The 20,847-nt window shown below is 38.7% G+C and overlaps 1 non-coding gene and 2 pseudogenes across 1 annotated transcript; 1 reads left to right on the forward strand and 2 right to left on the reverse strand.

Moving 5' to 3' along the window:
* Positions 1 to 10,410, forward strand: part of LOC134328697 (NACHT, LRR and PYD domains-containing protein 12-like) — a 34,839-nt pseudogene extending 24,429 nt beyond the window's left edge.
* Positions 1 to 20,847, reverse strand: part of LOC134328732 (zinc finger protein 850-like) — a 314,276-nt pseudogene that overhangs the window by 155,116 nt on the left and 138,313 nt on the right.
* On the reverse strand, positions 13,696 to 13,768 carry trnak-cuu (transfer RNA lysine (anticodon CUU)). The gene has a single exon. It is a non-coding gene; the product is annotated as a tRNA-Lys (tRNA).

Consider the following 20,847-nt stretch of genomic DNA (forward strand, 5'->3'; position numbering starts at 1 on the left):
CTATAAAATAAAACAGTAATAAACACACCATAATATAAAACAATAAAGACACCACTATGAAAATAAAAAGTGAAACACCATGATTAAATAAAACAATAAACACACCACTATAATGTAAAACAATAAACATGAAGCAATAAAACACCACTGAAATAAAACAGTAAAAACACCCTTATTAAATAAAATAATAAAAACACCACTATGAAATAAAACAATAAACACACCATTATAAAATAGAACAATAAAAACACCACTATAAAATAAAACAATAAATGCAACACCATAAAATAAAACAATATTAACACCACTATGAAATAAAACAGTAAAAACAACTATGATATAAACAATGAAAACACCACTATAAAACAATACAGACACTTTTAGGAAAAAAAAAATAAAAAAATACACCACTATGGAATAAAACAGTAAAAACACCACTATAAAATTAAGCAATAAAACACTACTATGAAATAAAACAATAAAAGCATCGTTATTAAATAAAACAATAAATTTATCACTATGAAATAAAACAATAAAAACACCACTAAAATAAAACAATGAAAACACCACTATAAAATAAAACAATATAGACACCTTTATGAAAAAAAAAAAAATACACCACTATGGAATAAAACAGTAAAAACACCACTATAAAATTAAGCAATAAAACACTACTATGAAATAAAACAATAAAAGCATCGTTATTAAATAAAACAATAAATTAATCACTATGAAATAAAACAATAAAAACACCACTAAAATAAAACAATGAAAACACCACTATAAAATAAAACAATACAGACACCTTTATGAAAAAAAAAAAAATACACCACTATGGAATAAAACAGTAAAAACACCACTATAAAATTAAGCAATAAAACACTACTATGAAATAAAACAATAAAAGCATCGTTATTAAATAAAACAATAAATTAATCACTATGAAATAAAACAATAAAAACACCACTAAAATAAAACAATGAAAACACCACTATAAAATAAAACAATACAGACACCTTTATGAAAAAAATAAAATAAAAATACACCACTATGGAATAAAACAGTAAAAACACCACTATAACATTAAGCAATAAAACACCACTATGAAATAAAACAATAAAAACATCACTATAAAATAAAACACTAAATTAATTACTATGAAAAACACACCACTACAATATAAAACAATAAACACACCACTAGAAAATAAAACAATAAACACACCATTATAATATAAAACAATAAACACACCACTATGAATTAAAACAATAAAGACACCACTATGAAATAAAGCAAATAAAACACCACTATGAAATAAAACATTAAAAACACTACTATAAAATAAAACAGTAACAACACCACTATTAAATAAAACAATAAAAACACCACTATAAAATAAAACAATAAACTCATCACCATGAAATAAAACAATAAAAACAGCACTATGAAATAAAACAATAAACACACCACTTTAAAATAAAACAATAAACACACCACTATTAAATAAAACAATAAAAACACCACTTTGAAATAAAGCAATAAAGTAATCACTATAAAATAAAACAATAAAAACACCACTATAAAATAAAACAATAAAAACACCACTATTAAACAAAACAATAAAAACACCACTATTAAATAAATAAATACATTTAATTAAATTAAAACAGTAAAAATTCCACTATTAATAAAACAATAAACTCATCACTATGAAATAAAACAATAAAAACACCACTATGAAATAAAACAATAAAAACAGCACTGTGCAGGGTGACATCTCTCCTCACTATGACTGAGCTGATTATTTCTTTCCAGGTTTGCTCGTTGTAATCTAACAGAGAAAAGTTGTGAAGTTCTGTCCTCAGTTCTCAGTTTAAACTCCTCCAGTCTGAAACATCTGGACCTGAGTAACAATAAACTGAAGGATTCAGGAGTGAAGCTGCTCTCTGCTGGACTGGAGAATCCACACTGTAAACTGGAGATACTGGGGTAAGATCTTTATTTTCACACTGTAGATACAGATTCTAATTAAAAGCATCATTTAAACCAGAAAATGAATTCAGAGGATGTTGTTTAGAACTCCTCAGAGTTGCCATACATCACATCCTAACCAGATTGTTTCTTTTACTTTCTTTTCTTTTCAGAATTAAATATTTTGTTATAATTTATGTACAAGCACAGTTAAGAGTCACAGTTAGTGGAAACACATTAAAAAAAGGGTGAACCTAATATATTTTATCTGCACATTTTCATGTTATTTATTGATAAACATTTATTCCTGTATTTTAGACTTGCAACACATTCCAAAAAAAGTTGGGACAGTAAAGCATTTACCACTTTGTAATGTTGCCATTCCTTTTCACCACACTGAAAAGACATTTTGAAACAGAGGACACCAAGTGATTTAGTGTTTCAGCTTTTATTTTGTCCCGTTTTTCCTACAATAGTACGGGGTCGTTGTTGTGGCATTTTTTCTTTAAAAATTCTCTATTGGAGACTGCAGGCAGGCTAGTCCAGTACCTGTACCCACTTCCGGTTCTGGGGCGAGTACGCTGTGCGCGTTTTAGCTGTCGCTTTGCTCTGGTTTCTGTTTTTAGTATTACGTTTTTAGTATTTTCTCCTGCGGATGCTGTTTTAGTGAGTGTAGGGTATTTTTACTGTGAAGTTTGGGGATTTTAAATATACTCTTATTGCTGCTGCCTGCTGTTTCGATGGACCTTGGATCTGGACTGCATCAGAATATTGAACTACTGATCTGATCAGCTAATCGCTGGACTAGTTTTGGCTGGGACAAAAATAAAAACAAAGAAATAAAGCTGTCTTACCTGAGGACTTCTTCTGTTTTTTGCTGACTGCTCCAGCACTGATCCTGCTGCACGTCTGCCAAAACACTAACCTAACAAGAGCTTTCCCTCTTCCCATACTGCTGGTGCTCATCTGCTTTATTTCGAGTAAGTCTCCAATCTCTCGTTTGTTGTGGTGTTTATCTATGTCTTGCTGGGTGCTTATCTTGACATTGTTGGCAGTTTGCGATTTGTAGGCTAACGTGGTGTGATTCTGGTTGTGTGTTTGGTTGGGGTATGTATGGTCGTGCTTCAGTACCCAGATGTCTTGTTTTGTTTGTTTCTTGCCATTTCTTACTGCGTGGGAAGAACCTGGGGAGCCCAACCACACTGCAGATTTAATAACAGTCATAATAATAATGCTGTGCATGATGATAAAGTGCTATACTGCAACTGAACTTCTACTACTAAACTCCAAGAAATACAAGCTTCCTCCTGCAGTGTTTTCGAAGTGTGCTGCTGTTGGGATTGCCCGCCGCCCTCGCTATCTTCATTGAGGCTCCCGTCACACATTATCTGTGACCTTCCCTACTGTTGAAACTGGATCCATCCCTTGTGTCTGGAGTTCTGGCTATTGTAGTGTTAAGCAATGGCACAGCGTCGATCATCCACTCCTGCTAAAAAGTCCCAAGAACATCTGCCTGGTCTTGTCTAAATATGTCGAGTTCTGATACACACATTAACACTAAATTCGCACTACTCAATGTTTGTTCCCTGAATAAAAAGGCGGTATTGGTCTCTGATATTATAATGGACCATAATATTGATTTTCTGTTCCTAACTGAAACCTGGCAACAACCAAATGAATATCTATCACTTAATGAAGCTATACCTACGGGGTTTCAATACATTGACAAACCGCACACTACTGGTCTGGGGGGTAGTTTCCCATCGCTCTAGATATGTAGTTAAATCTGTTCCTGTTCACCAAGCAGCTTCTTTCGAATGTGTTGCTTTCAAGATAACTGGGCCTAAGCCATTGTTAATTCTGTTGTAGTGATGGGTTGTTCGGTAAACGATCCGATTCTATTGAACGGCTCTTTAAAATGAACGAAAGGAACCAAGTCTGGGAGCTGTTATATATATATTTTTTTATTTCTGTGCAGTTCTTATCAGCTGTAATCCACCATAAAATTCTCTTTCACATCAGTAGAAGGAATCAATCAGTCATAATGAGAGCTATGTATTGTCGAAATTTTTATCCAAAAACGCATTCAGTATCGCAGAGACACACACACACAGAGAAACAGAGAGCCGTAACCGAGCTACAGAGAGAACATGCAGAAAATGAGCAGTGCTAGTAGTATAAGGACAAATAATTGATAAATAAACTGCAAGTTATACCACAGATAATACAAACTTTATTTATTTGCAATTATTTAAAACTATTTTTTGTTTAACTATTGTTATTAAAATATACTTGGTGTCAATTTGTATACTTTTGATGTAAATCTTTTTTTCTCATTTATGTGTTGTTTGAATTAGGCCTACATTTAAGGCAAGGTGGTAAAATTTGCATGATTGTTCATCAATGATATTAATATCGGGGGACCCAGTAGCCCCTACCGCTGCCTGAAATAAAAGAACAAAAAACCGTTTTTTTAACGGAGCCAAAATATCTGGCTCCCTTCAAAAAGCCATAATTCCCATCACTATTCTGTTGGTCTATCATACTCCTAAATCCTCTCCTACTTTTCTGAATTCTGAATTACTTACTCAGCTCTGTCCACTGTTTTCTTCAGTAATAATGCTGGGCGATTTCAACATCCACATGGACTCAAATAACTGCTTTTTCAGCTGATTTCAGTAATGTACTGCATTGCTTTGACTTAACACATCAAATTTGCAACACATGCCAAAGGGCATATTCTGGACCTTGTTTGCACTTCAGATGATATTATATTTAGATGATATTGTTCTCTCAAACCTGCATGGCGCAGATTTTCTTATCTCTGACCATAAAGCTGTATTGTTTGAATTACTACTTGCTCCTCATACCCGGAAAACCGGTGCTCTTCGAGATATAACATTTAGAAATTATAAAAATATTAACCCTTCTGATATTATGAACACCTTTGACAAATTTCCTGTTCCTGAGTCACTAGCCTGTCCTGAGCCACTGGTTTCTTACCACAAAAACATGCTACTGACAACTCTAACCTTGCACGTCCGTCTTAGATCACGGACTTTGACATTTCGTAACTCTGCCCTATGGTACACCACAAAGCTGAGACGGCTTAAAACTAAAGGACGTCAGCTAGAGCGACTTAGTAGTAAAACGGGCCTGACTGTACATAAGCTTGCTTGGAAAGATCACATCCTCATCTATAAGGATGCCTTGCAGCAGGCAAAATCTGTCTTTTACTCCAACACCTTTGCCATTGTGAATAAACTGCTACAGCCCATAAATAGTTTTCCACTTCCACCATCCTCTAAGTTATGCAATAATCTTTTGAGATTTTTTAATGAAGAAGCTGCCAATACTCGGTTCTTGGCCCCCTCTTGTTCATTATCTACATGCTCCCACTTGGCAATATTATCCAGCACCATGGCCTCCATTTCCATTGCTATGCCGATGATGTTCAAATTTATATCTGTGCCAAATCTTCTAATAACCCACTACCCGATTGACTGATTAGCTGTTTGGCCGATATCAAAGATAAGATGGTCAAGAGCTTTCTTAAACTAAACAACAATAAAACTGAAGCCATACTAATTACATCCCTGGGGACACTAAGGAAAATTGGACAAACCGCGTTTTCCATTCCCGACCTTGTTACAGCCTCTACTACTCAGCTACACAACCTTGGTGTTGTAGTTGACTCTTCACTTGCATTTGATACCCACATTAAATCAGTTACAAAAACAGCATTCTTCCATTTAAAAAACATTGCCAGGCTGCGTCCCTCCCTTGTCTACTCTGCAGCTGAGACACTTATTCATGCATTTATTACATCTAGGCTGGACTACTGTAATTCAGTCCTGTCTGGGCTTCCTGTCTGTAGTCTAAAGAGGCTGCAGTATGTCCAGAATTCAGCTGCCAGGGTTCTTACTCACACCAGATCTACTGAGCATATCACTCCTACACTTAAACAATTGCATTGGCTCTCTTTTTGTGCCCAGGCCCCCTCTCCGTGAGCACACTCTGTCTCCTGCCATGCCTCGTATGTGATTGGTTCACCTTGACTAATTAGCTCCAGCTGCCCCTATATTAGAGGGTGGCTGGGGAACGGAAGTTGGAAGCTATTTTGGCTTTTGATGGATTCTGGTTTGGCTTGTTACTAGCTCATTGTTACTAGCTTCTTGTTACTAGCTCATTGTTACTAGCTTCTTGTTACTAGCTCATTGTTACTAGCTCATTGTTACTAGCTTCTTGTTACTAGCTTCTTGTTACTAGCTCATTGTTACTAGCTTCTTGTTACTAGCTCATTGTTACTAGCTTCTTGTTACTAGCTCATTGTTACTAGCTTCTTGTTACTAGCTCATTGTTACTAGCTCATTGTTACTAGCTTCTTGTTACTAGCTCATTGTTACTAGCTTCTTGTTACTAGCTCATTGTTACTAGCTCATTGTTACTAGCTTCTTGTTACTAGCTCATTGTTACTAGCTTCTTGTTACTAGCTCATTGTTACTAGCTCATTGTTACTAGCTTCTTGTTACTAGCTTCTTGTTACTAGCTCATTGTTACTAGCTCATTGTTACTAGCTCATTGTTACTAGCTTCTTGTTACTAGCTTCTTGTTACTAGCTCATTGTTACTAGCTTCTTGTTATTAGCTTCTTGTTACTAGATCATTGTTACTAGATCATTGTTACTAGCTAATTGTTACTACATTCGTGTTACTAGCTCCGGGGTACTAGCTCCGTGTTACTAACTCTGTTTTGTATATTGTCTATGGTGTTACTAGCTCCGTGTTACTAGCTCCATGTTACTAACTCTGTTTCTGATATTGTCTTTCAATAAGTTCTTGTTCTGATCATCTCTGCGTGTGTGTCTGCCCCTCTTGTCCATCCTAGCCCCCTTGTGACAGTTTTATTCAATTTGTTTTGTTGGTTCTATTTAATTTATTACCACTGGTTATTTCTTTATTTATTTATGTATTATTAAGTTGATTAATTTCTATGTTGTTCTGGTCTCTATCTGTACAGTGTCCTTGGGTGTCTTGAAAGGTGCTTATAAATACATTTTTTATTATTATTATTACCCTTTTCTTCTGCAGCCATGCCTTTGTATTGTGTGCAGCATGTGGTTTTGCATTGTCTTGTGGGAAAATGCATGGACATCACTGGAAAAGACGACGTCTTAAAGTCAGCACATGTTGCTCTAGGATCTCAATGTACCTTTCTCATTAATGCTGCATCACAGAAGTGTAAATGACCTTTGCCAAGAGTAGTGACACACCCCCATACCATGACAGACCCTGGATTTTGGACTTGTTGCTGACTTGGACTTGTTTTGGACTTGGAATGCTGTGTGTTGGTCCATCTTAGATGCCTCTGAGCCCAAACAAGTCAACGCTGCTTTTGGACATGGTTAACATAAGGCTTCTTTTTTGCACAGTAAAGTTTTAAGTGGCATTTGTGCATATAACTTTGTATTGTAGTGCTTGACAAAGGTTTGATAAACTAATCCCTCACTTATGTGGTTATATCAGATATTGTTAAGTTGTGGTTCTTGATGCAGTGCTGTCTGAGGGATCAAAGATCACGATCGTTCGGCTTAAGCTTGCACCATTGACCTTCACGCACTTAAATTCCTTCTGATTCCTTGAACGGTTTGATGATATTATGCACTGTAGAGGGAGAAATATGCAAATCCCTTCCAATCTTTCTTTGAGATTCATTGTTTTAAACATTTTAATCATTTAATCATTTCAATCATCATTCACACATTTGTTGACAAATTGGAGATCCTCTGATCATCTTTGCTCATCAGAAACTCAGCCTTTCCTGGATGCTGCTTTTGTACCAAACCATGATTACAATCACCTGTTGACATTACCTGTTTGGAATCATTAATTAGTTTTTTCACCTCATTACTAGCCCTAATTGCCCCGTCCCCAACTTCTTTTGGAATGTGTTGCAGGCCAGAAATGCAGGAATGGATGTTTATTAAAAAATTAAGTTGAGCAGTTTTGTGTTAGTAATGAATAAAGAGAAAATATTAATCTGATTACTTTTCTCCAGGTTGGCTGGTTGTAATCTAAGAGAGAAAAGTTGTGAAGTTCTGTCCTCAGTTCTCAGTTCAAACTCCTCCAGTCTGAAACATCTGTACTTTGGTTATAATGAACTGAGAGATTCAGGAGAAGCTGCTCTCTGCTGGACTGGAGAATCTACACTGTAAACTGGAGATACTGAAGTAAGATCTTTACTTTCACACTGTAGATACAGAAGATCTGTTTTACTCTGAAGCATTATTTTATTAAAAGCTGAACCTTGGTAGATGGTTTGTTTGGGACTCTTTGGAGTGTTCATACATCATCACATCCTAGCATGATTGTTTCTTTACTGTAGCTCACTAACTTACATGGGATTAGATTCTAAACTAGCACAAACAATAAAAACACCACTATGAAATAAAACAATAAAACACCACTATGAAAAAAACAAAACAATAAAAACACCACTATTACCCCTTTTCCACCAAAAAACAGGTTCTGTTCAGGTTTCTTAGAACTTTGGAGTTCTGGAGAGAACGACGCGTGTTTCCACCAGTCTTTGAGGACTAAGCCTGCGTGATTAACGGTGGGCATTGTTTAACGAAAGTTAAGAGTAGTATCATCATGGCAGAGTGTGTAGATTGTGTGAGCATTTGTGCTGTTGTTACATATGTTAGTTTTAATGTAAAAAACATCAATCAACTATTGGTGAAAAGAAGACTTGGCGTGTTTGTCGCAGTTGTTGTTTTCTTTGGTTCACTGATGGGAGAAACGTTTTGCGCTTCGCTTTCACCGCGACTTTCGGTGCAAATGGCGCTCGGCTTGAGCAATAAAACATCATTAAAGTTCCACGACAGGAACATTCATCTGTGTGAATTAACCATCAAATCTAATACAACATGTATATGTGTTTAGCTGTATTTACTTCACGTGTGGTGTTTATATTTCACGTTGAGCGTTGTTCGTTCTGTCCGGGTCATGTTTACCACGTCATATCACACAATTCATCTTTTTAAAGGCACTTTGAAAATATCAGCAGCAAACTGCCTCAATTTAATCAGGTGAACATTAAAAGATAAAAATTCAGCGTCAAGCTCCATACGAGACACCAGCACAGTGGTTAAACCTCGACACTGTGACACGTCCATTGATGACGTCACGGTTCGTGCTAAAAAAACAAGTATTCTGTGGTGCCAGATAAGAACGTTAGTTCGCTGTCTGGAACCTCTTTTTTTTTGGTAAAAACACGCGTCGGTGGAAAAGGGGTATATGAAATAAAACAAAAAACACCACTATAAAATAAAACAATAAAGACACCACTATGAAATAAAACAATAAAAAGAATAAAAACACCGCTATGAAAACATCTAATAATGATTCAGACTCCTGTCTGAATATGAAGCATCATTATTTAAACTAGAACTGAAATCCCAGGTTCCTTTGGTTTGTGTTTGGAGGGTTTTTGGTTTGGAATGTTTAGATGTCATAGTGTAGTGTGATTGCTGCATGGTGACGTCTTTCATTTTTTGGTCTGATCATTTATCTCCAGGTTGGATGATTGTAATCTAACAGAGAAAAGTTGTGAAGTTCTGTCCTCAGTTCTCAGTTTAAACTCCTCCAGTCTGAAACATCTGAACCTGAGTTTTAATGAACTGGAGGATTCAGGAGTGAAGCTGCTCTCTGCTGGACTGGAGAATCCACACTGTAAACTGGAGATACTGGAGTAAGATCTTCACTTTCACACTGTAGATACAGAAGATCATTCATACAGAAACTGTTATTGATGTGTGTAGGAGTTTGATATTTTACTCATTTTCCCCACACAAGATAAAACACTTTATCATTAATATAATAGAATAGTTTTACATGTTGAAGATTTCTCAGTGATGATGTCTGGTTGTGGATCTGAATGGAGATGGAGTGGAGGTGGGAGAAGATGTATGATTTTTATTAAATGATTTTCTTCTGCAGGTTGTGGAGTTGCAGTATTACAGATGAAGGTTTTACTGCTCTGGCTTCATCTTTGAAATCAAATCCATCATCACGTCTGAGAGAACTGAGTCTAAACAACAATCATCCAGGAAAATCAGGAGTAAAACTGCTCAAAGATCTACAGGAGGATCCACAATGTAACCTAGAAAAACTAAGGTAACTTACTGTTGCTTTTATACACAGACACACCTAAACACACACATGCACACGTTACATACAGGGCAGCATGGTGGCTAAGTGGGAAGAACTGTCGCCTCACAACAGGAAGATACTGGGTTCAATCCCCAGGTGGGGCAGTCCTTTCTGCGATATAACCTTGTGAATTGAGTCTTGTGTAATGAATAACTACCGTTTCTGTCATGAATGTAACCAAAGTGTAAAACATGACATTAAAATCCTAATAAACAAACATAACATACACATGCAGTGGTGTAAATCGTGTAAAATGTTATATCATTGTTCCACTGTGTGTGTGTGTGTGTGTGTGTGTGTGTGTGTGTGTGTTGGTGTTTATCCTGGTTATGATCGTGTCGTGACTGACACCTCTGATCATGTCTGATTTTTTTCTACAGCATCTGATTCAAATACATATTGAATTATGAGATGAAGATGAAGAGCAGTGAAGATAAACACCATCTACTCTTCACACTGGGATTCTACATGGTGACACTTTGTTCAGCTTCTTACTGCTCAAATCTGTAAACATGTTTTCTGTATAACTGTGTGCATGACATCACTTCCTGTACAAGATCAACACTCTCAAAACCACTCTGAAGTGCTGATTGACCTTCGTGTTTATATATCAGTATATACATCTATACATCAGTAAAGGTAATGATATTGGAGTGTCTATCAGGTTAGTGGTACCATCTGTATTAATCTGATAGACTGGACTCTAGTTAGGAGATGTGAAACAGGGTGAGGGTCCATGAGGACTGCTTTAGAAAACCCTGCATTAGCTTGATGCATTAGCCTGCTGTTCACTATTTGGCCTGTAATGAAGAAGCTTAAAGAAGTTTAAAGCTACTGGAGATTCTGCCTGTAGGAGAACATGAGGGAGATTACTCGAATGGCCAGAGAATCTCCAAGAATCTTCACTGGGAAATTACAGACGTTAGTGAGGTCTCGAGGTTAGAACATCTTCCTACATAACCAGAAGATGTTTAGAGGACTGGCTAAAGAAAGTCTCATCTGTATGATTCTCATCCTGGAACCATCCAAGGGACCTTGTTGTGATGTCAGAGCAGGCCAAAATAGACGAAAAACAGTAGAGATCCTGGGGTGGGGGGTACATAACGCCCTCTTTTTTTATATGCAAAATTATGAATCACTTTAATTTACTGTACATTCTAACCAACTGATTAAACCAATAATGATGTTAAATATAGAAGATGATGAAAATTTAAATATTTGTTAAATAACTTCTGTTAATGACTAATAATAATAACACTAATACATTATGAGTGATATTTCATGTTACATTTAATGACTGGAAGTACTGTATATTTAGTTTATATTCCTATTTTCTCTACTTTTCCATTTGTCACACTTGTACTGTATGTATCGGACCATAAAACAAATCTTATTATACAGGGTGGGCCATTTATATGGATACACCTAAATAAAATGGGAATGGTTGGTGATATTAACTTCCTGTTTGTGGCACATTAGTATATGGGAGGGGGACAACTTTTCAGGATGGGTGGTGACCATGGCGGCCATTTTGAAGTCGGCCATTTTGGATCCAACTTTAGTTTTTTCAATGGGAAGAGGGTCATGTGACACATCAGACTTATTGAGAATTTCACAAGAAAAACAATGGTGTGCTTGGTTTTAACGTAACTTTATTCTTTCATGAGTTATTTACAAGTTTCTGACCACTTATAAAATGTGTTCAAAGTGCTGCCCATTGTGTTGGATTGTCAATGCAACCCTCTTCTCCCACTCTTCACACACTGATAGCAACACCGCAGAAGAAATGCTAGCACAGGCTTCCAGTATCCGTAGTTTCAGGTGCTGCACATCTCGTATCTTCACAGCATAGACAATTGCCTTCAGATGACCCCAAAGATAAAAGTCTAAGGGGGTCAGATCGGGAGACCTTGGGGGCCATTCAACTGGCCCACGACGACCAATCCACTTTCCAGGAAACTGTTCATCTAGGAATGCTCGGACCTGACACCCATAATCTTGCTGGAAAAACTCAGGGAACGTGCCAGCTTCAGTGCATAAAGAGGGAAACACATCATCATGTAGCAATTTCAAATATCCAGTGGCCTTGAGGTTTCCATTGATGAAGAATGGCCCCACTATCTTTGTACCCCATATACCACACCATACCATCAATTTTTGTGTTCCAACAGTCTTGGAGGGATCTATCCAATGTGGGTTAGTGTCAGACCAATAGCGTTGGTTTTGTTTGTTAACTTCACCATTCACATAAAAGTTTGCCTCATCACTGAACAAAATGTTCTGTGTAAACTGAGGGTCCTGTTCCAATTTTTGTTTTGCCCATTCTGCAAATTCAGTGCGCCGATCTGGGTCATCCTCGTTGAGATGCTGCAGCAACTGGAGTTTGTAAGGGTGCCATTTGTGAGTAGCTAATATCCGCCGAAGGGATGTTCGACTGATGCCACTCTCCAGTGACATGCGGCGAGTGCTACGCTGTGGGCTCTTGCTGAATGAAGCTAGGACAGCCACTGATGTTTCTTCATTAGTAACAGTTTTCATGCGTCCACATTTTGGCAAATCCAACACTGAACCAGTTTCACGAAACTTGGCAAGCAGTTTGCTAACTGTAGCATGGGAGATGGGTGGTCTCGTAGGGTGTCTTGCATTGAAATCTGCTGCAATGACCCGGGTACTGCGTTCACCAGACATCAACACAATTTCTATCCGCTCCTCACGTGACATGTCAATGGCTGTAAACAAAGAGAAACTTGTAAATAACTCATGAAAGAATAAATTAAAAAATTACGTTAAAACCAAGCACACCATTGTTTTTCTTGTGAAATTCTCAATAAGTTTGATGTGTCACATGACCCTCTTCCCATTGAAAAAACTAAAGTTGGATCCAAAATGGCCGACTTCAAAATGGCCGCCATGGTCACCACCCATCTTAAAAAGGAGGATCGAACCCGCGACCTTGGCGTTATTAGCACCACGCTTTAACCAACTGAGCTAACCGACCGGTGTACAAGGACTGGTCATATACCCACATACCCGATTCTACACTGACAGCCCTTCAGTTATGGAGCTGGCACACAGAAACAATGGAGAGCTTTACTGTTGTTGAGCAGAACAGATCTTCGTGTGAGATGACTGTGGTTCATGTATTTTTCTTTTAAGAATAAATAAAAGCTGATGCAAGTCATGTGACCTGTGTGTACCATCCAATGAAAGGACAGCGTGCGTGTCTCTGTGGCGCAATCGGTTAGCGCGTTCGGCTGTTAACCGAAAGGTTGGTGATTCGAGCCCACCCAGGGACGAGTGCCTTTTATTGCACAACCTGCCTATTGATCAAACGGATATGAGACACAACAACAATGTGTAGCTCCACAGAATAGTGGAAATAAGTAACTGAAAACATCCAGTAAACAACAGTCCTACAAGCACAAATATCCACCTGATAAGTCACCGGACCCCGGCTGTCCAAAGTGGAAGAACGTTCTTTTGGTTTCTGTAGATGTTAAACAAAGATAGTCGCCCAACGTGGGGCTCGAACCCACGACCCTGAGATTAAGAGTCTCATGCTCTACCGACTGAGCTAGCCGGGCTTAAGCAGCAGGTCAGAACAGACAGCTCATCGGTCAGACCATCAGAGAGATGTAGGTTTAATTCACTAACATCACGACCAGATTAAGAACTAATTCACAGTTCACAAACAAACACAATTCAGAATAAGCAACAGAAACAGACACAGACTTACTGTCACTTTTAAACTACTACACAATTACTGATCCCGCTCCATTATGCTTTACACCTCAGTGTATATTATCTGGAAACTGATGCTCTTCATATAGAAATATACTTTACATTTGCTTGTAAATTAAAATATCAATTCAGGTTGTTTTTAGTTCAACTGGAAAAATATTAACAGTAGCTCAACTTCCTAAAACACAGAATCTACATGTATAAATCCTACATTCATTCCACAAAGTTCACAAACTACATGATTTTATGAGTGAAAACTTGATGTTTGGAGCCTCTCTGGTGTGCAGGCTACTTTGTACTTTGTATCAGCACTACTTACTGTGTGCAGGACCCATGTCTACTGATTGCAGCTGACTCCATCTTCCAGACGTACCCCCCACACCCTCCCCATCTCCTAGAGAACCCAACCCTAACCCTATTGGAAAATTCTTTTTACTTACCTGGTATACTTACCAATCCGAGGAGAACAAGGGGACTTCTTGGAAACCTAAAACTTAACCAAACTGGAAAAATAATCACCTGATTCATTTACCAATCCTGAATGGGGTTGACGGGAAGGACAATGGGACCTCTCGAAGACCTAAAACCTAGCCAAATTAAAAATAACTTACCTGATGAAGACCTAAAACTTTAAACAAAGAACAAACGGAAGGCTTCGTTTGAGGGAGATTCTACACACCCATTAAACACAATATGGGGTTTTAACTATTATATTATGAATGACATCATTTTGCTTTATTATTATTATTATTATTATAATAAAAGAGACCCAAAAGACAATCAATTATTTATTCTCTTTAATTTATTTTATTCTATTTCATTTATTCTCTCTATTTTGACAAAAAAACATACATAGAAAAAGCAACATTTAAGAACATGAGCAGAGTTTAGAAAACTGCACATATTTATCTAATTTCTGATTGGCTGAGGATCCTCCGAGGGGGCGGAGCTTACTTCGGAAAGCTGCAGCAGCAGAGAGTGGAGCCATTTTCCTGCTGGAGCTGCTGTGAGTCAGACTCGAGGAGAACGATTTTCCATAAATGATTAAGAGTTACTAATCAGAACATTTAAAAAATCAGACAACAAACATTTTATCTATCAAGTCTGTGCATGACGAAGGGTTTATCATGAAACCGAAACGTTGCAACATCGGACTTGATCAATAACAAATCGCACTATGCCGTATGGTCAACCACATGCGGGACAGAGTTGTTTCTGGTGGATCTATTTGCTCTATTTCTTATCCAACAGTTCCCTCTATTGGAATTGTTGATCCTCACACCTGTGTTGTTTCTGGTTGTTCATCCTGTAACATTAGAGGGTTAGACCTGCCAACCTTGAAAGAAGTACAACCCCTCAAAAAAAAAAAAAAAAAAATCCAGTCCACCACCGCCCACCCACCACTTACATTGCGGAGGCAGTATAATACTTTCACTCAAGTTTTATTATCAGAACAGCTTGACAACGATGTTGCAGTCATTACAATAACAATACAGATTTACTGTAGAACACAGTTACTTCTTTAAACAGTTTTTGCTATCTGCTTGTTGCCTCACATGGGCTGTGTGTAAGCAACATTGAAATGAAGCCCAATGCTTTGCTTTCTTTAGTTAGAAGGTCCTGGGTTCGATCCCCAGGTGGGGCGATCCGGGTCCTTTCTGTGTGGAGTTTGCATGTTCTCCCCGTGCTACGTGGGTTTACTCCGGGTGCTCCGGTTTCCTCCCACAGTCCAAAGACATGCAAGCGAGGTGAATCGGAGACACTAAATTGTCCATGACTGTGTGATATAAGCTTGGGAACTGATGAATCTTGTGTAATGAGTAACTACTAGGGGTGGGTTTATAAAATCGATTTTTCGATTCGAATCGATCTTTATTTGAACGATCCGATATCGATTCATATAAACGCGAGATCGATCTTTTAAATACGCCCCTTTTTACGGTGCACACGGAAATCTGTTACCCCCTTTAATTTCGCGTGACCAGCCAGTGTTTTTTCATGTAACGAGATCTGATCTGCACATCAGTTCAGCATGGCAGAAGCTCAAGTTATGACCACTACACAACTTTTTGCACTGATCTTCGCTCGGCGACGGGTCGGTGCTGGATTCGGGAGCAACTCGGTGTTCGCTCTGCGATCAAAACTCGGCTCTCAATCAATGTGAGAAACAGCGAGGGGAAACACAGGGGAGAGGTTGTAAACAGGTGGTGGAACGCAATATAGTTTCTATCAGAATACATCAGCACACGCGAGTTTTACAGTATTTCTGACCTGATCGTTCTCTACAAAACAAAATATTTATTAACCTCCAACTCACTGTAGAACAAGCCATGCTGCTCGTGTTGCCAAATCCACTCAGATTCATTTATTTCATCAGCGCACAAACTTTGATCGCTCGCTACTTGTTGATGTGCATGTTTGGACGTGGTATCATTAAACCTTTCATTACTTCTCACATGTGTTTTCGTGACAAAACGTAGTTTTGGAGACCAGAGAAGCTCGCCTGTGATTCCCCCTGGTGATAGATGGTGTAGTGTAAAACCCCCCATCGCCGATCAGTCGTGTAGTGTGAACATTACAGTGACCAGGTGTTAATCAGAGTGTCGTGTAGTGTAAACTTGGCATAAGCTGTTCAACAGCCAGGTGTATGTTTACATTACATTTACAATGTTGTAGTGTGTCAGACATATAAAATAATAATAAAAAATGAATGTTACTGTTTTCTGTTTTGGATTAATTATTTATGTAAACAAAATACACAAATATTTTTAATAATGAGTGTTCTTTGTACAATTATCACATTCGTTCTCTGAACATCTGTACATATTTAAACAAAACCTGTTAATGTAACTCAAATATGCCTAAATGTGTCGAAAATCAAATCAAAAATCGAAGATCGAATCGAATCGGGACCTTGTGAATCGGAATCGAATCGATCCAGGAAATTAGTGGCGATACCCAGCCCTAGTAACTACCGTTTCTGTCATGGATGTAACCAAAGTGTAAAAAATGACGTTAAAATCCTAATAAACAAACAAACAACAAAGCATATACTTGTAAACCATTACTTTTGGCCAGTGACTGCAATCACACCACACACCCAACATTGCATTGAAAACAAACTATCGTACAAGAGGTATAGCCCATGGAAACTCCTTCCACCTAAGAATTTTGTCAGAAATTAAAGTAAACTGAAGACATTCTTTGTAAATAAATAAATAAATAAAAACATTACAATTGTAAGAATACAGGGAAACTTGATGGTTACCATTGCAACACATGTGAACCTTGTAACCTTGACGAGTGGTTAACAACACCGTTGGGTTAATATTGGGCTAACTCAACGTCTTAATTTGACCTTTTCAATGTTATCGGCTCAACGGGCGAAAGGGGATTACAATGTGAACAACATATTTTACATTATTGATCAAGTCTGTTAGAAACGTCATGAACAGTTTGTAGCGTGTTTCTCAATAATGCACAAAAAACGCGATTTTTCGGCTTGTTATGGCTATTGCGCCTGCGCACAACTCCACAGCGGGGGGGTTTCGCCACTAGCACGCTGACCCCCCTCCGCTCTCGGCACAAGCAGCAAGCTGATTGGCTCTTTTTGTTGAAGGGCGGAACTTTGTCCTTGAACGGACGCCATGATTCGCGTTGCGAGAAATGCCCTTCATACTGCAGTGAGTGCTGAAGTACTGAAGCGCGAAGCTAGGCGGGGCGGGGTGGTTGGGTAAAAATGAAGCGCTCTGATTGGCCGAGAGCACTCCGCTTATGCGCAGATCTCAGCGGCGAAATCAACTTCAGTGACAACCTGGTAACAACTTTACTGAAACTGGTGAAATGCGAGATCAAACGATATGCATACTTTAGAACATGGAATCGTACAAGCGTACTAGGAGCTCGAAATGCGTGCCCGTTACACAAAATGCGTACATGTTGGCAGGTCTGGAGGGTCCTGTTCGGTCCCCTCAATCGATGGGGAGCTGGTATTATCCATGTGCACCTTTACCAAAGGAGGTGATCTATAGAGGGTACCCACTTGTCGCTCGTGAATAAGTGGCACAGTGGTCGTCCCCTATTAGTTCGAGCATAGCTCAATCTGGTTGAGCTCTGTGTGGTTCTGAATGGACCACAGCTAGGTTATTTTCCATTGGCCTTTGAAGTCTGTTTCTAATTTTTCTAGGTGACCTAGGTGGTAGCGTGATGGGGAAAGGAGACAGCGGTCCCCAGAGATTTGACTGTGGTGAGGGGGTCTTCCCACGCCGAGGTAAGGGAGGAAAATCCTCCGGGCTGAAGATGTCAGTACCCCCCGAGGGTTCTGTGACTCCCTCTTCTTCCTTCCCACTGTCCCCTTTGTCCCCCCAGCCAAGTTTTCATATTTTTAATTGCCCCTTTTGAGTACGTTTTAAGGTACCTTTTATGGTACCATTTTGCTGCTACTGTAAAAATGTGCTTCCCAATCCTCAAACACCAAGTGCTGTAATATTTCAGTCTCTTGTTCAATATGTAGCATATAGTGGTCAATGAGGATGAGGCGGTATGGAGGTGTGGTATAGGCCCAGTTCTTAGCATTGCCCTCAGAGAGATTTTGTACTGGGCATTGGGTTAGCTGGTTTTACCACATTGGTGAGTCTAGAAAAAGTTGGTAAGTCAGTGTTTAGGTCTGATGTTATTTTTTCTATGTGGTGATGTGGGTGTAAGAGGTTAAAGAGTCGTTTTACAAAGTCCCTAAATTTCCTGTATTCAGGACTGCTCCTACCCTGTTTCCCCAAAAATAAGACAGTGTCTTATATACATTTTTGCTCCCAAAGATGCGCTAGGTCTTATTTTCAGGGGATGTCTTATTTTTCCATGAAGAAGAATTCACATTTATTGTTGAACAAAAAAAATGAACATTTATTATATACTGTATATATACAGTATATACTGAGCCACTTGTACAGCAGGGACGGTATTGCAGCTTCCGGCCACCAGGGGGAGTTCACCACAGCACACTCGTACAGCACAGCAGGGACAGCGTACGGTCCAAACAAAAACTTTGCTAGGTCTTACTTTCGGGGGAGGCCTTATATTTAGCAATTCAGCAAAACCTCTACTAGGTCTTATTTTCAGGGGATGTCTTATTTTCGGGGAAACACGGTATTTATTTCCTGAGTTTGTTGTGTTTGTGTTGTCTCCTTGTTTTTGGTAGATTTGTTGCTGTATTTTTTTTCTTTTGATTAAATGTTTTTCTCTGTCTTTCAGGTGCTGTGATTCAGATACGTTGTGTATGGTGTATCTGTTTTTCATTCAAAATCTCGTGTGTATTTTTGTCAAAGTTAGGAGGGCCTCGGGCCCAAGGGACCTCGGACTCCAGGCGTCGGGGTCTGCGCCCACCAGGTCTCCTATATCAGGACCTGGGTTTGCGTCCGTTAGGCATTGCACGATCAATCCCAGGTTCGCGTCCGTTTGGATTCATCCGGCGGGACCGAGATTCATGCTCATCAAATCTCACATAAGTGCGAGATTCATGCCTATTTGGACCTATATTGTGAGCGTATAAATTTTGCATGTGGTCGACCATACGGCATAGTGCGATTTGTTATTGATCAAGTCCGAAGTTGCAACGTTTCGGTTTCATGATAAACCCTTCGTCAGGCACAGACTTCATAGATGACATGTTTGTTGTCTGATTTTTTTAATTTTCTGATTAGTAACTCTTAATCATTTATGGAAAATCGTTCTCCTCGAGTCTCAAACCGAGTTTCCATCCAAACGTTTCGCAAGTGTAATGTGCATTTATGAAATCTCAGCAGAAATAAAAGCGGAAAATGTTGCGTTTCCATCAACTACAGTTATGCGATAAAACCTTTACATGACGTGAGAGACGTCGGGCAGAACAAGCAATAGCCCGTCTAATGTGGGCTCAAATCTCCGTTCACCTCGCATCTGGGAACGTAAACGCACTAAACAATTTTGGGAGCACATTGTGCAGAACCCCTTTTCAGACGACCTTTAGATCTAGAATTTCAGAAAGTCAAAATCAGCCTTTGATGAGCTATGCACCATGATCGGGTCATCTGTAGAGCCGAAAGTTTAAAGTCACCAGCCACACGTGCCAACTGAAAAGAGGATCGCTATTGCCATGTACAAGTAGTAGTGGGTGAGACGTTCGCCATGAGCGTAACAACAGTTCACCGTAGTGTATACCCTGTATTCCAAGCAATAACATCATCATTCCCTCCCTCTTACTCTCCGCTCTGCTTCCTTCATCACACTTTTCAAATCTCTCACTGAGCATTTTTCATAAGGCTTTTTTTTGTATTGTTGTTGTTGTATTGTTGTTGTTGTTCTTGCCTCTGATGAACTCCTTTGTAGTTTTGGCAGTGTGTTTTGGGTCATGTTGCTGCATGATGAAGGATCTCCCAATCAGTTTGGTTGCATCTTTCTTTAAATTAACAGACAAAATGTTTCTGTAGACTTCTGAGTTCATTGTACTGCTGCCATCATGCGTGACATCATTATTGACGATTAATGAGCCCGTCCCAGAAGAAGCCATGCAAGCCCAAGCCATGACATTACCTCCACTGTGTTTCACAGATGAGCTTGTATGTTTGGGATCATGAGCAGATCCTTTCTTTCTCCAAACTTTAGCCTTTCCATCACATTGGTAAAGGTTAAACTTTGTCTCATCAGTCCATAAAAATTTGTCTGAGGCTTGTCTCTGTACTTCTTGGCCAATTCCAGCCTGGCCTTCCTATTCTTCTTGCTCATTAGTGGTTTGCATCTTCTGGTGAAGCCTCTGTACTTTTGTTCATGAAGTCTTCTGCGAACAGTAGATTGTGATACCTTCACTCCTGCCCTCTGGAGGTTGTTGCTGATGTCACTAACAGTTGTTTTAGGGTCTTTCTTTACAGCACGCACAATGTTTCTGTCATCA

Source organism: Trichomycterus rosablanca, chromosome 15 (genome assembly GCF_030014385.1).
Source record: "Trichomycterus rosablanca isolate fTriRos1 chromosome 15, fTriRos1.hap1, whole genome shotgun sequence".
NCBI classification, from domain to species: Eukaryota; Metazoa; Chordata; class Actinopteri; order Siluriformes; family Trichomycteridae; genus Trichomycterus; species Trichomycterus rosablanca.